This window comes from Alligator mississippiensis, chromosome 5, assembly GCF_030867095.1.
Source record: "Alligator mississippiensis isolate rAllMis1 chromosome 5, rAllMis1, whole genome shotgun sequence".
In the NCBI taxonomy this organism is placed as follows: Eukaryota; Metazoa; Chordata; order Crocodylia; family Alligatoridae; genus Alligator; species Alligator mississippiensis.
Genome location: NC_081828.1, coordinates 70,261,955 through 70,275,450, shown reverse-complemented (window position 1 = coordinate 70,275,450; position 13,496 = coordinate 70,261,955).

The window sequence follows — 13,496 nt, the reverse complement described above, 5'->3', positions numbered from 1 at the left end:
AATGTCTTGGAGCTGAATAACACTGAACCACTAGGTGGTTTGATACTAGCTAAGAAATCATAAATAAAGGTTTAACAAGCAAAAAATGTCAATGCATACTAGCAAACAGAGAGGAAGTGTTTAATGGAGTATCAAGTGGACCAGTGTTCAGTACTGTCCTAATATTTTCATTCATGACCTGAGAAAGGATATGACAAACTTGTTAATTAAATTGGCAGAAGATGCTAAATTGGGAAGTGTTGAAAACAAGATGACAAAGAATAATTACAAAGAACAAAGATGGATTAGAAGATAATAGAATGAGACTCACGGTGAAAAAATGCAAGCTAAAATGTCTGGTGAAAAACAGTCCAAAACAGATATTTGATGTTTGCTGAGCGAGAACGTGGGTAGTAGCATCATATAATGCACTAAGAAATTTAGGAATGATTGTACATAGAAAAACTAGGCATGAGTTTATGATTAAATATGGCAGCAACAAAGGCATATAGCAGTTTGTTACATAGACAAAAGGAATAATTCAGTAGAGCAGAGAGAAAACTATATACCTGTTTATATATACCTATAGACCTGCCTTATTTAAATGGCTCTGGTGTACCTACGTCAAATTATATTTTCTTTAGAAATTACCAGAAAGGTATTACCAAGTTAGGGATATGTCATCAAAGAGCAAAATAATTATGAGAGAAGGTAAAGTGATTGATTTGTAAAGAGTTGTAAAGATACATAAATAGCAGAGAGCCAAACAACCATGCTAATTGTGACCAATCCCTGTGCAGCTGCTCAGTAACTGGACAAGGTAAGTATTACATGTACATGCTGCTGTAGTGATATAAGTATAGCAAAACCATTGTAACTTTAACTGTATTTCGTGAAGGATTACAATTAAAGCAATCTACATCTTTTGGTTCACTAGAGGAGCATGCAGAGGGAACGGTGATAGTGATGAGTGACAATTTCCCCTCTCCCTTTGAAATGATTAAAAGTTATATCTGTCCATAGCCAGACTTTACATTGTTAAAGTGCAATACCATGTAATAGAACATAGAAAGGTATTATTTCAAGCGTTCACAAATAGTAAGATATTTCCTAATCAAGGAAATTCTTGATAGAACATTAATAGAAAGGAAAGAAAAAGGTATGGCAGAAACATGCAGGACAGGACACTCTTTGAAGAGTATTCTTCAGTATTTTAATGGAGTTAAATGATATGTCTAAAAGGGCACATAAATGTCTACAAATAGGGAAAGGACATAATCATACATAATCTGGCAACAGAAATATTTTAAAGAGTTAAAGGGGATGTTAAAAATAGTAAGATAAAAAATCAGAAACAGAAAAGTTCACTAGACTATCAGGAAAGTCTTACTGATAATGAGCTATCCACAGGATGCTGAATTTTCACCCAGAATTGGGACATTTAAAACTAGATTAGGCAGAGTCTCACTTTGATAGGAGATGGATCAGATAGCATAATAAGGTCTTTTCCTCTCTAGAAGTTATTATAATGGAGAAATTATTCAAACCACATATAACTATTATATATATAAACCACATATAACTCTGTGGAAAAAACTTGTCTATCAATGAAAAATGAATTCTTATCTAGTAATCAGGTGTCAAAAATTAGCAAGCATTATATACAATTAATTTGAAACATTGCTGTATGTCTGGTAATAACAGATACTTGAATATATAGGGGTCATTTTTCCTTAATGGCTTCAACAAAATGATGTCTGATCTTCCTATAAATCAATCTTTGAACATTTTATTAAGTTACATGATTCCTTGGAGCCTGATTTGAATGAAAAATAAATATTATAAAATCTGCTCTCTCGTTACAGGCTGAAATACTTATATCTGCAAACTCGTAAGTGGCTTCATCAAATCTGAATCTATGGATCAGTCAGTATCTTTCAGTACGTCATTGGAGGGAAGAACATTGGCTTTCATAACAGCTACAGCCAATGCACTTAACATAGTGATAGCTTTTCTGTTGGCTTTTATAGCTTGGACACCTTCCTACTCTACATTAATTTCACACATTCTACATTACATCTATTGGTATACTTCTACCCCAGGCCATGCTCAGCTCCATAAACTGGAGATTAAGGTAAAATCTCCCAGCCTGGAGCCTGCAACTGCAGGGTTTACCTTGGGAATAAGGATCTCCCAGCCCCCATTTCCTAATTGCGAAGGGCATCAGTAAGGGACAGCACTATCTTATGGTGGACTAATTAACTGCACTGGAATACACATGTAGATGGTGACTGGGCCAGACTCCTGCCTGCCACCTAGCCACACATCTCTGCAGGCTCAGCACCCTCCTACCCCAGCCAGCCCATCTGCTGCCCAACGCCACCACTCAGAGTCCAGGGCTGAACCATCATGCTCCCTGCGAGCCTGGGCCTGCTCCGCCCCGGCTCAAATTGCTGCTGTCCCAGGTGCACGTGCAGGCATTGTACCTGGAAGCAGTTTAGTTTGGCTCATACTGCTCCAGAATGTATTGCTTCACCTTAATTTCATATGTTAAAGCACCCATTAAGAAGAAGTCCCATTGAGAAGAGGTCCCCATGCCTGAAGAAATGTGACTGCGCTGAAAGCTTGCCAAGAACTTTTTTCCAACTACTCAGTTGGTCTAAGAACTTTGCCTGCCCATTGAAAAGTAATTCACAAACTGTAACTTGTGAACTGTATAAAAGTCTTCAGAGGTGTTATAGATCCATAGATATGGGTTCCTAATGAAATTAGATATAGAATTCTTGATTGAGGCCTTAATAGAAAAGCTGTTCTTGGTTTAATACCATATTTTCTTGCATACAACATATCCCAGAATAAGATGATAAACTTCAGTCTGCTTCACAAAGAAAATGAGCAATTTGCAGTCCTCCAGCATCCCACGATAGACTATTTCCAGGTCCATCTCCCCTACCCGAACAGAAACAGAGCCCAGGTATCCCGGCTCCTAGCCATGCCCCTCCTTGCCAGCCCTATAGTGGCAAGTCAGATCTGCCCATGCAGAAAACAGTTTTAGCCTTTAATGTGTGACTGCTCATAACATGTTCTATTAACACCATTTAACATTTATTATGGACCATGTAACTTCACCCTTCAACCTTCCACCTCCCTGTTGGACTGGACCCCATGTCCTGTGCCCAGGACACACATTTGATTTTTACCAGCTGGCTGGGACCAGTCTCTTAAATCCAGGATTGTCCTGCCCAAACAAGGTCATATGGTCACTCTGCTATTACCACATTTCCTCACTTATAATGCATAACTCAATTTCCAGAAGCTGACTTTGGGGGAAAAAGGCGTGCATTGTATGCAAAAATAATATGGTATTTTAGGTAGTAAACAGAAACAAATGAAGTGTCTTTAAGCTTATAGGGGTATGGAAATCGGTGAACTAAAACATTGTAAAATCTTAGTTTTGAAAAAGGAAAAAGACTCACACTCCTGGGAATCAGGAGATCAGAATCCTATGTCTATTTCTGTTGTTATTACATGACACTAGTAAGAAAATTTATAGAGAGTTGGACTGGAGATTTTAAATCAGAATTTTAAGAGACTTAAAGCTGCTTTCTTTAAAAAAAAATCACTTTTATCTTTGACATGCATAGAGTTCTGATAAAGACATTGAGAATGTATGTAACAATAAAGATGACGACTTGGTATTTCAGCCAATGTCAATATTTAATATACCTTGTAAGCCAATTCCTCTTTATGTTCACCACAATAGGGTCAATTAAGTGTCATAAGTCCAACAATATTATTTGACCACACAGTAAATTAGCAGGGTTTTCCATAATTACAATCCCATTTTGGAAGGGGACTTCTGAAGCAGATCCCTAATATGCTTCATTAGTCTTTAATTTATACGAAAAAAATCATTTAAAAATCTTTTGTGACTGGCATACAATTCTTACCTGAAAAGTTAGTAATTTCACATAAAGCAATACATTTAAAATATATTAAACCTAGATGGATTGTATTACATTTTCATTTCAAAGCAAAAATATCTGCAAAGCATGAACAGCTTTTACAGCTACTCTTTCTTATTACACTTATTATTGAAAGAATAAATATATCCAATTCTAACTTAAGTTAGAAAAGAACAAATGCAATTTCCCCCTTAAATTAAAACATTTTATAATATAATAGTTAAAACATTATAATGATTTATTTTTGTTAATAAAGGTTTAGACTGACTAAACTTTATTTAAAATATTTTTGTTGTGCATTATTTGTTTTACTCAGCAGGATAAAACACTTTATTCAGCAGTCTGATAACATTAATGCGTCAGTCCCCTGCTCCTCACTGATAGATCCTGTTGCATGGGGAAAATGCAGGTCTCTCATTGAATGATTAACATTCAGTTTCTCTGAGATTGTTCTGACTGCATCAGTATTTTAGTCACCTTCTAGGTATGATCCATTGATAATTTAGTGGTAAGTGGCTTGAGCCATTCATTTGTTCCCCTAATGGCAAGGAGATGGTATTAGAAAAGCATTTGCTACAGGAAAAATGGAAGAGCTGTTGTAGAATATAGATTCTGCAAAGGAAAGGACTCTCTTAAAGGCCTTATTCAAGGCATAATAAATGCAGCTTATCACATATAAATGTGCTGTCAATATAGAGTGCCAGTAGGCTCTAGTGGATGAACCTGCTCATGTTTAATTCACCCTGCATTAACTGGCATACAAACCCCAAGAAATTTGCCAACCCTATAGGAAATTCTCCTTTATTTGGAGTCCTGTAATTGTCTTCTCTCCATACTACTACAGTTTGGTTATGAAACATGAACATGACCATGGTCCATCCCAAAACCAGGCTGTCCAAGGTGATAAATAATGAAAGAGCAGTTAGTCAAATTGCAGATACAGTTACACCTTAACATATATGCTACAGAATTTGCTCATATGTTTGTTAATTGAGGTTTTTCCAAGAAACTGTAAACCCTATTATCTCATATACATGAAGTTACAATTGAGACACTCCATATATTTCTACAGAACTGTGTGTTTATTCCTTTCTATTTGCTGGCCTGAAGGTATCACCTATTATTATAAAGTACCTTATATGACTATGATTCAAGCTCAGAAAGCTCAGACAAGAAAGCTTGCATCAGACAGAGACAAAAATTTCCATTGTCACCAGAGAGGGAGAATTAAATTAATTGCCATTCCTAGGCAGTGTTCTGAATTGTTAACATTTCCTTCATTTCTAAGACAAAAAAGTTGTCATGAATAAACGGATATTCTACAGCTTATCTCTAAACATTTACTATCAACTAGCATAGGAGGAAACAATGTCTATTGTATTGAATTGTGAACAGGTGCTTGTCAGCTGTTATTGTAAAGCAGAAATTCATCACAGAATTTACCAGTAACATTGCACATATTTCTATACTTAAAAGCTCAGTCTACATAATAGTAAGAGATTATAGTCTCATTTCTAAGGAAATTCAAGTTCAAGAATTCAAGATCTTTAGCCTCTAAACTGTCTGTAAAGCATTAAAATGAAAATTTAGCTGGATATTAACATGCAAAAAAGGGAGTGTTGAGTTAGAAAATTTCTAGATTTTAACTTTGTCAAATATTCCCAGCAAACATAAAATTACCATGAAAGTTCAATATTTTTGCAAAATATTTATAATGCAAAATTAACATTGTTATTTATGTTACACTACAGCCTTCAGAGAAACTAGTACCAGAGGTATTATACAAGCCCATAGTAAGAGATGGTCCTCATCCTACAGAGCTTACAGCTAAATAGATATCACTCTTCTCATCCATTCTCTTGCAAAATTTTATGTTCCTACTGATTAAATGATAATAGAAAAAAAGCCTACCAATTACTTTATAAAGCTAGCTTCATATTTAGGTCTTATAAAGTTATTGTGTGCAATGCACCTGGATCATTACAGAATTAGTACTTATTATTTATATAATGTTTAAACTCTACAGAAAAAAGAAAACAGTGTGGCACCCCTAAGGAGTTCTTAGTCTGATTAGACAAAGCTCAGGTAGAGGATGAGTTATTATGCAAAGAACTGAGTGAATGGCAAAATTGGGTTCAATCCTACAAATTGCATAATTGTTCCAATTACAGATGTCAGTGAATAATCCATAACAAATAATTCATCAGAAGGTACAGACCTCTTTTCAACCTGCAAGTAATACAGACAAGTAGAGACATTTCTGCTGACTGAAACTGCCTCAAAATTGGATGATTCCATATCTGAGTAGTAAAGAAAGGTTTGGCACCTCCGCATGCAGGGCAGAGGGAACTTCAGGAAATAGAGAAGGACTCTGGAAGAAGCTAGAGGAAGGCTTAAGATGAGGCTTGATTTCTGTTGTCCTTTAGCCAAGAAACAACGTGGGATGGAAAACATTCAAACCACTTGGAACCTCATATACAAATCTCAAGACCAGGTACTGACATTACAGTTTTACTGGTATAAGTGGTCAGAAACCAGTCTATAGAACAGAAGTTTGGCATGTAAAATGGGTCTATATCCATAAAAGAACAGAAATTCGGCTCACATAGATGGGTTTAAAAATGGCACAACCTAGTCTAAGATTTGCCCCACCACCACCACCGGGCGAATGTGTGTTCTGTTTGTTACCAATCTGAACTACACAGTTTATAGAAAACCATGAAACTTAGATCAATTCTGCATCAGGCTTTTTGAATGTCTGTACCTAGTCCATGCTCCTGTGTGCTGATTTGAGAGCTGCAATAGACTCAACCTGTTCACAACTGCCACCTAATAGAGAAATATACCAAATTTAAAATTGTACAAAACATATCATTCTTGCAATAGTTCAAATGGTACTCTTCCCCTCAGATATTTTGCAATCATATTAAGAGTGAGAATAAGTAATGAAGCACATACTCAGGACAGGACAAAGAAAGCCACATGTAATCTGCTGTGCTAATAAAACTGACCACAGTAAATGCTGAGGTTTAATCTGGTGTTTTAGTGATCGAAACCAATTTGTAATAAAATTACCCATAATTAAAGGGACAAATTCCCAAAGGAACATTTTCATTTTGTCCCCTTGGAAACAGCAGGCTTTTCCAATCTCTCCTCCATAGTAATAATCTCTGATCGAATGAACAGCAGGATGACATTTAAGCAGGCTTCACCAACAAAAAAGAATAAACATGTGGAAGAAAATGGATGGCTAGCTAAGGATATTTATTATTGGTGAATTATTGTTTTAATTATCACATATATTTTTCTAAAACTGTAGCATTTTTTTAATTGAAAGGGACTCTCAGCTAGGGTTGTTTTTTTTAATCAAACATCTATAATGAGATGTACTCAAAATAGGATAGGTATTAGTCAAACAGTAAAAAATAAATAAAAAGCCTTTTTCTTCCATATTTTTGCCTAGAAATTTCATACCCATCTACAAAGACCCTAGATAATTCACAGCTAGTTCAATCACCATGCTTGTTTATATTAAAAATTATGATAAAATATATTTACCAAATACCTATTTTTTCCAAACTAAAGCTTCCCTTTGTCAAGCGCAGGTTTTTCCCCCAGAAAAAAAATCCAAGTCATAAATCCTTTAAATGGGCAATAATAAATAAACAGAAAACTGAATTACAGACACAACTTGGAGAATACATTGTAAAGTGAAAAGGATTGATAAACAGGACACCAAGTACTCAATCACTAGATTGTCAAATTCAAATCCAAACCTGTAAATGCAAGTTGCTAACAATTTGATTGGAGTTTCATGGCCCATTTGAAATGACATTATAGTCTATAACTAATCCTTTCTAGTCAAGTGTCCTCATCAGAAAACATCTGCTACCAGACTTGTTGGCTATATCAAAATCAAGACCCAAAAGACTGAAGGTCATAGAGAAAATCACTTAGGGTTCTTCCTTTGAACTTCCATGAGCTCTGGATCAAACCTTTTGTGTTAGCTTCAGATCAGCAAAGAGAAGCCTGATTGCATGCGGTACATGTTTTATGGATACACAGAGGGCAATGAGTTTCAAGGGTTATCAATCTGGAGATATCAAGAGCACTAACAAGTCACTCAAAATTAATCCTGCAACATGAAAAACAGAAAACAGTGATCTGAATGTGACACATCAATCTATTGCCAAACATGTTGGATTCTTAAATATGTATATCAGAGTGCCCTGATAAGAGGATTTAAAAGGGTGGTGCCGAAAGAAAAGTTAGCAAGAATCACTACATGAGCTCCGGGAGTGGGAGAGGGACACTTTAATTGGGGTGGCTCCGAGTATGTGTCTCATGTATTGAGGGTCCCTGCTTCAAAATGGAGATGGTGATGTTTTAACTAAAGCTCATTCAACAAGCTTTAGTTAAAGCAACCCCACCGCCATTATGAAATGTGGGGAAGCTGAATACACAACATGCAGAGGCTGCTGGAGCATGCTAATTAGCACACTCCGGTAGAGTGATTGAGTCTGCTCCAATGTGCTTTAATTACAGCACATCAGAGCAGCATCACTGTGCTTCTACAGGCACCTTAAGTATGAAGGGCAATTCAAAGAAATTATTTTGTTCCCTCAAGTAAAATAAAGAAAAACACACCACACAATCTGCATTTCAGCATCAAGCACCCCACTTTGTGCCCCATGAATATGAACATGGCAAAAATAATCTTTTCCTTCTTACGTCCTGTTGGCAGACCAAAAATCAATACCACTTGCCTAAGTAAAATCTCACCCTGACAGCACCTCCCTGCTGGTTATGCAACAATACTAATGGCCTTGTAGTGGTCTTTAGACAACACAGGGATGTCAATATAATTTTGTTCCACTTTTCTTGCTTGCCAGCTTCCATCTGCAACCAATTCATAACTTTGGTTACTCATACCTGTATACAAATGTGCCGTCTTTCCACCTACACACTTAGCTGTCCCTTTTCCTCACTCCAGTGCTTCTCTGATCACTGTGACAGCCTTTACAGTATGTCCCTCTAAATCTACTTTACCTTTAATATTTCACTAAAATGCCAGTGAAAACTGCTTTTGCCCCATGGGAGCACAAAATCTTCTTTTATTCTTCAAGTACAATAGACAAAGCTTATTCCCATCAGACTAAACAAATAAGCAATAAAGTCAGAAAATCAGGGACACATATTGAGGACTTTTCAATTTTACCCTCAGAATGTTTCAGAAAGATATTAGTTAACTCCTTAGGGGAAGTATTCCACTTGTAAAAGGAGAGAGATTTACCTTCAACCAATGTACTAGAGAAAAATAAAACAAAACTACTAAGTATACATTTTGATAAAGGGCTATATGATTCCAAAGATTTATGCCTGAGCAATTCATGTTTTCTTAGCATAGAGGTACATACACAAGGAGGGATGTTGCTCTTTAAAACTGAGAAAGCCCTTGTGCATTTCAGTTATACTCTAATTTTGAAGTTTATCATATACATCCTTCAGCAGAAAATGTCTGCTCTAGAAATGGAGTATAAACCATAGCTCCCAACTTCTAATCCCAGCTCTCCTATCCAACCACTTGGCTGCCCAAGTCCTATTAGATTTGTCTGTCTTACAGGCTATATCTACTGCAAATAGGGATGTATATAGTTAAACTTTGAAAAGTTTAACCATTCACATATTGATAACTGGTAATATTTTATCAGTTACTGTTTAGCATGCGGTGGGGAGCAGTCTGGCAGGGAAGAGGGGAAAGGAAGCACTGAAATTCTCCTGAAGTCAACAGGGTAGGGAGGAGGGAGGGAGGAGTTCGAGGAGGGAAAGAGGGGAGGAGAGGGGACCAGTACCTAGTACAGCAGGGAAGCAGAGGGGGAGCCAGAAGAGGCTCAATCCTGCTTGTGGCAGTGCAACCCCCCTTCCCAGCCATCCACCCTGAGGCAAATGTGCAACTGCTGCCAGCAACAAGCAAAGCCAGGGCTCTGCAGAACCTGGTGCAGCCCATTGCAGCCCTGGGCCCAAGGCAGTCATGCAGCAGTGAGCATGCAGCAGCAGCAGTGAGCAAGAAGCTTTCCCAGTTCACCGCTGCCACTGGCATGTAGCTTCCCAGGGGCCAAGGCTGGCTACAAGCAGCAGCAGTGAGCCCTGCCACAGCCCCATAAAGTTGCAGTCAGCAGCAGTGAGCAAGGGGCTGTCACAGCACACAGCTACAACCCAGAGAAGGAGTGGGGACCAGTCTCCAGTGCATACATGTTTTTGGTTAACCAGTAACATTAGGGGAGTTTAAACAGGTACTTAATTGATTTTACATCCCTCACTGCAAACTGCATTATAGTGTAGAAGTACCTGAATTAGCTTTGAAATAAGCTAGATGAAGTAAAAAAGACAATTTAGTCACAGAACATGACAGCAGGTCAATTCATCCTACTTTTCAACCTCCCACAATTTTCATAGGTATGCACTAAGATTAAAAAGCAAAGTCCTGGGAAATAATTTTTTTATAATCTCTTTGTAATTAAGAAATCTATTCTCAATATAGAATAACTACCTCACATGTTAGTTAGTTCATAGTGTTATAATTAAACTTAAAAGTTTAACATTCTATATAAGCATATATTGTAATATAATCCTCATAGTTCATAACATCTAAAAATTAATCATTTTAGTTAATAGAAATATTCATCAGCACACCACATGAACAGGAAATGCATAGCACAAATAAACTTCATGTACTCCTCCTTTCTAGCCCATTTAACATTTTTACTAAATATCATACCATAATAATCAAATCAATATGACAAAACCAGTAGCATATTTCCCTTAAAGGAGGACATAAGGGGGCAGTGCTGAGGTTAAATGCATTGCCTAAATCAGCTTGGGTAACAGCAGTGATGGAGGGTTAATATGGCAAGTGGAAAATGATTGAATCAAGGTAACTCTTCCATTTCCAGTCTTAATATTTTCATATTTTCTTAACACATGTATTTTAATTTCTTGATTAAGAGCTTTTGGGGGCATTAGGCAACAGTTCAGGTAGAAAACAATGTGCTTTCAATATGCCTACAATGTGAGCAGTGCCTCCTGGGGTTGTCCCTCAGGGAGCAGGCTTGAGAGCTACAGGAGGAGGTAGCAAGGCTGGAACGCATCCTCTGCCATGAGGACTTCGTCAATTCAGTCCTAAAAAAGACTTCTAGGATTGCAGAGGAAGGACTGCCAAAGGATACGCTAGAGTAGAGAGAGGTCATGGACTCCCAGGAAGGTGGAAATTGGAAGCTACAAACTGGAAAACCTCTAGCAGCAAGCAGAAGTCTTCATCCCCACCTTGCAGTGGCTTGCCTAAAGAACAGATATGGAACCCTAGCAACAAAGGAAAAAGAGCACGTTCCACTGCCAGTAAGAGGAAGTGATTGGTGGTGGTAGTTGGGGACTCCCTTCTGCAGGGGACAGAGGCATCCATCTACTGGGCTGACCTATTGTCTTGGGGGTCTGCTGCTCACCAAAAGCACGGAGTTGAGACATCATGGAAGGATTACACAGGTTCATCCAGCCCTCTGACTACAACCCCATGCTGCTTATCCATGTGGGCAGCAATATTACTTGTAGGGGTGATGCTGAGCAGAAAAAAGTGAGTACAGGTCTCTGGGTGCAAGGGTGAAGGACACAGGGTCTCATGTGGCATCCTTCTCGATACTGGCAGTCAAGGGGAAGGGCCCGGGTAGGAGCATCCTGCAGATCAATGCATGGCTGTGCAGATGCTGTCACCAGCAGGGCTTTGGCTTCTTCAACCATGGAATGTTGTTTTAAAAAGAAAAAGGTTTGCCAGGAAGAGATGGGGTCCACCTTACAAAGAGAGGGAAGAGTACCTTCATGGACAGGCTCACTAACATAGTAAAGAGGGCTTTAAACTAGGTTTGCCAGGGATGGAAACCAAAGCCCTGAGGTAAGTGGGGAAGTGGGTGACATGGAGGAAGCACAAGCAGGAGGAGGCAACAGGGGGTGGGCCTTCTCATTCTTCCTGAGAAAGTAGGGCAATCAGATAGTTATCTCAGGTGTCTGCACATGGATGCAGGGAGTCTGGGAAACAAGCAGGAAGAATTGGAAGTCCTCGCCCAGTCAAGGAACTATGATGTGACTGGAATAACAGAGACTTAGCTGGGATAGCTTACGTGACTGGAGCACTGTCATGGATAGGTGCAAACTGTTCAGGAAGGACAGGCAGGAGAGAACAGGAGTAGGAGTTGTGCTTTATGTAAAAGATCTGCATGATTACTCAGAGCTCCAGTATGAAACTAAATATAGGCCTGGTCAAAGTATCTGGGTTAGGGCCAGAGGGGAGAGCGCCAAAGGTGAAGTTGCGGTAGAGGTCTGCTATAGACCAGAAGACCAGGAGAATGAGGTGGATGTGGCTTTCTTCAAACAGCTAGCAGAAGTTTACTGATCACAGGCTCTGGTTCTCATGAGGGATTTAAATTACCCTGACATCTGCTGGGAGGACAACACAGCAGTGCACAGGTGATCCAGGAAGCTTTTGGAAAGTGCTAGAGACATTGGTGGGGAATGTTGTAATGCATGGGCAGCAGCAACCATGGGATGATTAAGTTCAGGATCCTGAGGAAAGAAAGGAAGGAGAGTAGCAGAGTAAGGTCCCTGGACTTCAGAAAAGCAGACTTTGACTCGCTTCGGGAACTGATGGGCAGGATCCCCTGAGAAGGCTGTATGAAAGGACAGGAGTGCAGGAGAGCTGGTTGTATTTTAAAGAAAGTTTATTGAAGGCACAAGAATGAACCATCGCCAACCACTGAAAGACTAGCAAGCACAGCAGAAGACCACCTGAGCTTATCAGGGAGCTCTTCAGTGAGCTAAAACAGAAGAAAAGAAGCTTACAAGAAGTAGAATCTTGGACAAACAACTAGGAAGGAGTCTGGATCCATGGGGTGTGTTTTGAGCCATAGGAAGTTTGCTTCTGCTAATGAGGTTGGTGAGAAGCACTAAAAGCAAACTTCCTATGGCCCAAAACACACTGAATGTATCAAGACCATGCCATGACAATAAATGTAATACCTGCTAACATATCTCCACCACTCACACAGTCACTACAACCCCACAACAGAACCATCACCATTCCTGGGTCTCTACACCTGCACTTCCAGAAATGTAATATACCTCATCCAATTCACTAAATGCCTAGTGGAAAATATGTAGTAGAAACCAAATAACCATTGAATACCAGAATCAACGCACACTGAAAATCTATCAAAGACAGAAATATCCAATTACCTGTGGGTACACATTTCTCACAAGATAACCACGCCCTCTCCAATCTCTCAGTTCTAATCCTTAAAGGGAATTTACAAAATACTTTTCACAGACAAGCCTATTAACTTCACCTTCATCAATCTATTGGATACAAAAATCATGGACTAAATATAGACATTGGATTTATGGCACATTATGACCTGCCTACCATTTGATACCCCAAGTAACCTCTCTACAATTTACTAGCTACATTCTATCACTGGGTCACTATTTCATTCCCCACCACCCACCTGT